This window comes from Cynoglossus semilaevis, chromosome 15 (genome assembly GCF_000523025.1).
Source record: "Cynoglossus semilaevis isolate Cse_v1.0 chromosome 15, Cse_v1.0, whole genome shotgun sequence".
Classification (NCBI taxonomy): Eukaryota; Metazoa; Chordata; class Actinopteri; order Pleuronectiformes; family Cynoglossidae; genus Cynoglossus; species Cynoglossus semilaevis.
Genome location: NC_024321.1, coordinates 279,775 through 284,632, shown reverse-complemented (window position 1 = coordinate 284,632; position 4,858 = coordinate 279,775). Strand labels below are relative to the sequence as shown.

General features: G+C 38.6%; 1 protein-coding gene across 1 annotated transcript in view; it reads right to left on the bottom strand.

The window, feature by feature from the left end:
- The window catches only part of slitrk4 (SLIT and NTRK-like family, member 4), a 6,915-nt gene extending 5,150 nt beyond the window's left edge, over positions 1-1,765 (bottom strand). The window contains exon 1 of the mRNA XM_025063474.1: positions 995-1,765. The gene's annotated coding sequence lies outside the window, so the exon portion shown is untranslated. The remainder of the gene's footprint in view (positions 1-994) is intronic.
- Between the last annotated feature and the right edge of the window lie 3,093 nt (positions 1,766-4,858).

Sequence of the window (4,858 nt, the reverse complement as noted above, 5' to 3'; positions counted from 1 at the left end):
GGCGACGAAAGGGGGGGGGGGGGGGGTCCGATTTCACCCAATGCGTCTCTTGCTGACAGGTTCCTCTTGCTTAGAAAAATCACCCCTTTGGTCGTTCTGTCCCCAAGGTGGATTAATTACCTCCATGGGAGAGCTTTCACTTGGTTGGAGAAGGAAGGGAAAGGAAAGAGGGGGAGAAGGAATGGTACAGATAGAGAAAAGGTAAAGAGAGGGACGTGAGGGAAGGAAAGAGGAACAAGAGAGCGACAGAGAGAGGGGGAGAGAGAGAGATCTTCACTACTCGTGTGGTAATTCAAATGCGCGAAAAATAAAGCATAATGCAGGTGGTGGTGGTGGTGGTGGTGCGGCGAACGGAGGGATTTCTATTCGGGTTTCTTGTTAAATAACGGGCAGCCAAATGGCACAGAAATGTAAAGACTGGACAGTGTTGCTGATCAACACATGTGCTTCTCGATTTTTCCTCGCCTCCACCCTCCAAAGAAAGAAAAATACTGGTTTGTTCACCGCACGCTGGAGCTGTGCTTCAGAAGAAAGCAGCTGCAGAGCCCCCCATCCATCAGGTTGTATGAATAAGCTTTCCGTTTTCCAACCCGAAATTATTTAATTCTATGTCCTTCATTAAAGAAAACTGAAACACTCCAGTTTTTTTCCCGTCGTTAGGGTATACATTCATGTCAAGATTTTAAGTAGCTTTATAACCGTGTACGTCCAATTCAGACGTTGAAATAAGAGGGAGGAGGTTCAAATTTTGTGTATCCAGGGCAAAAGCAGAATTCATCAAAACAGACCAGAGAAACGAGAAAGGCCACAAGTAACCTGTGCGTAAAACAAATAATATAGCCTTTAGTCCGCTGCGCTGCATACGAGCAGGTGAATTTACTAACGACCCCGCGCTCGCGTGATAAATTCTGAACGGAAACTTATGCGCAACGAGAAAACATTTCAAGACGACCGTATCCAACATGAAACCTGCATTTATATATACACATATTACCCTGTTCAGGTAATTGAAGGGTTTTTGACGCAGTTCCGTGTCCTCTAAAGTCTGAATTCAATCCTTAAAAGAAGTCGTTTCCGTCAGCTTTGCAGGGCTCCGTATCACGCCGCTAAACAACTGGGGAAAATGCAGCAGCGCAGGAGGGGAGGGGAGCGGAGGGAGGGAAGGAGGGAGAAATCATCCTTGAAGGAGAGAGGTAGGCGAAAAGGGAGAAAGAATTTGGTTCTCTCATACGCTGGAAAAACAAAAGACTGGAATACTGGTCTGTTTTAGGGCACACTCACGCAGATGTGTATGTATGTGTTTGTTGTAAAATGTATGTTTCATAGATGTTCTATTTACCAATGCCGTTGAAGGGCATTTCTTAAGTGTATAACAACCAATCTATCTGTGGTCTTGTAGGAAATTAGGCCTCATAGCCATTTAGATGTACATGCACAAACACTCCCAGAGAAAGAAAGCGTGTTCCTATCTATCTATCTATCTATCTATCTATCTATCTATCTATCTATCTATCTATCTATCTATCTATCTATCTATCTATCTATCTATCTATCTATCTATAAATAATAATAATCTATCTATCTATCTATCCCTGTGAAATTATTTATGAACAGTGTCAAGCTTTGTGTAGTGGCAACATGGCACAGAGCCCGCTCACTCCTTACAACTGACACCCATTGGGAGCAAAGGGAGTAAGACATGAAACCTGAGCATTCTGTGTCTTAGCGGAAGCCTCACCTCTGGTTTCCTTTTGCAACAGGTGCCAAGTGACCTACTGGATGCAAAACCAGGAGAAAGAGACTTGAGGCAGTGTGGATGAAGAAGTGTGGATTTCACAAAGGGCCAGAAGCAGAGGAGTGAATTTGTTCAAAGACCATGAGCAATGAAAGTAAATAAAATGTAAATATGATTCTATAATCTGTAGTAGTGACCAAGAAAAAGTTATGTCTAAGCTTAAATGTATATAAGGAAAGTGTGGAATTACTGCAGAACCCATTGGCCAGAAGGAGGTACTGGCTTGTATTTATTAAAAAATTACTATGAAATGTATATTTTTTTTATTTGGGTGGTTTGCCTTTTCTTTGTCTGGTTTGGGCTTTTTGTTGTTGTTGCAAAATGCAAGCTGTTGATAAGAACAATTCAGGTCTCTTTTCTAATATTTGATTAAAAATTGCAAGCAAAGAAATAAACCTAAATTATGCCTCAACGCATGAATTCCTGTCTTTTACTACTTAGCAGCAGTGGTGATTGGTCAAAGGCAACTAAGGGAAGCGTATAGACCTCTAAAATGTAAATTAAATCAATTGTTAACCATATACTGTTTCATTTAGTAGACATGTACCAAAATTAGCAAAAACTACATGACTTACATCTTACACCGTCTGATGTTTTTTTTTTTTTTTTTTCATAGAAGACACAATTAACCTCTAATAAAGTTCAAGTCAGTTGGCTTCCATGGGCAAAATTTAGATAGATTTTATATGAACGTAAGATCTGATGAATATGCAAATAATTTCAGTATATGATCAAGCACTCATTTCTTCACACACCGTCACATAATCTTGATCATTTTTGATCATCAACAAAGCAAAGTACTCAACACTGTTGCTTTTGTGTGATGTATTACTAGAAATGTGTGATGTGTATGTGTATGTGTGTTATGCATGGTTTTGAACATGTGCCTACACTCGCTGTGGGTTGCCAAAAAAGAAACAAGTCATCCTAGGGGATAAGCCAGCGGGTTGGCAAAGCCTCTAGTTCTGTCTCAGCTGTCATTGTTGAACCATGTGGGCAAAATACGGACAACAGTGTCATTACTTGTTTGTGAAATCAGAAATGAAACATTTATGTAATTTTAGAATTTTTTTCACTATTACTCTTGTTATCGCAAAAATGTTAAGACCTGATCATGTAAACAGTAAGCTGCAAAGTATGTAAATTATTCTAAGCATAGCGCATATATATAGAAAATAAGCCATTTCTATTGTATTACATGAGCGTACACAACACCATGTCTGCAAATTCCTTAATTTGGCTTGTAGCTCTAAGTGTGTAGCTAAATTTATTTCATTTGTTGTCCTCAGTTTGCTGTCTCAGTCATCTGACACAAATATTTGCACATCGTTGTCATGTTATGCAGGTAAACACAACAAAGCAGTATTGTGCAGTCTTTTTTATTTGCATCGGGTTACGTTAGTCCTGAAGTTTGTGAATATAGCATACATTCCTGTATGGTTCCCATTTAACGTATTTTATGTTCTTTCTTTTTTTTTTTCCAGATATGTTTTATTCAAGCACAATGATTACAACTACAGGAATATAATTAGGATTTTTTTTCAAACATTAAGCGATGAACAATTTTCTATGCAACACCACACACCCTTCAGCTCATCATTGTCAACACCAATATTTCTTGTTAATTACGCAATACAAAATATACAATAACAGGCACACATTCAATTAGGTAGTACTGCTAAATTAGTGAAATACAAAAGGAGGCTCGCCTCCTCTAAAGGTATATTTATTTTTTCTGTATGTTTTTAAAATAACATGATGTCTTTGAGCCACTAAGCGACGGATATTTAACAGACTTCCAATGCAACGATAGGGTCCGTCTTGCTAGAAAGCATGTGAAAGCAATAACATCTTTTTATGTAGACTAACACTCATGGGTTGAGAATTACCTAAAAGAATGTTGGGTTTGGAAAGTACCTAGACAATAAAAATGTAGAGAGTACATCAGAGATTGCCAGGCATGTGGCTTAGAGTAAAGAACAGACACTGCAAAAATAAGGAATAATTAAGAGTGTGATTATTTGTTTGTGTGATTCAAAGAATGCTGAATGTTTTAATATATTATTATATTGATTGGTAATGTAAGTTTAGGGAAATTGTCTTAGAAAATAGACCAAAGACTGATTGTGTTTTGTATGTGTGGTGCTTGAAGTGTTTTCTCCTGGGTGTGTGGGTTTTTGTCTTGCAGGATCACATGACAGGGAAACTGTGAGTGGATTGGTGGATGGTAGATATTTAAACCAACATGTGTCGGTCCTCTTCCCTTTTTTTGACACCTTGCCGTGTGCTCTGTGCTTTTCCCTGCGTGACTTTTTACTGCATGTATCACGTAGCAAAATGGAGGAGTGAAAATCCCTTGTTGTTTTGTTCCAAACATTTTCTCCTGTTTTTGATTTAGTTTTGATAGTTGTATTGGGCATTTTTCTCACATCCAAGCAAAAATAAATTGCTACTGTAAAAACTATAAAATCTTGACTTGGCCACCTTCTTGGGGATGAGAAGAGAAAGGGGAGGGTGGAAAGGCGGATGCTTCGTACCAGTTCCCCTAGACTGGGGACGAAACCTTTTCCCCTTTCACACCTCCGTGAGCGCATACACGCCTTCACGTGATTCCTGTTGCCGTCTCCTTCTACCTCGCAGTTCTTCTTCCACTGCGCAGTCGTGTATTTGAACAAGCCTCAAGGGCTCAGTCACTTGCTTGGTAGCTAAGAGGCAACATCTCTCTCTCTCTTTCTCTCTCTTACACTACCACTCGTGTACACACACACACCTACTACACACACACTTATGCCTTGTTTTGTTGTTGTGATCATTGTTTATGAGTTCAATCACCGTCATTAACTTGACAGTGTTGTATAAATAAATGTGATTATTTTTGTAAACTGTGTTTGTCTGTGTTGTTACTTGTTACACTGAAGCCACCCAATTTGCCAAGAACTCCAGAAAATCCTTCAGATATATAATTGTTATTTAATACTATTGATTATAGTATATTTGTAATACTTCAAGTAATACATTATTGCTATAATAGTAGGATAACATAATAATTAAAGATAACTTTAA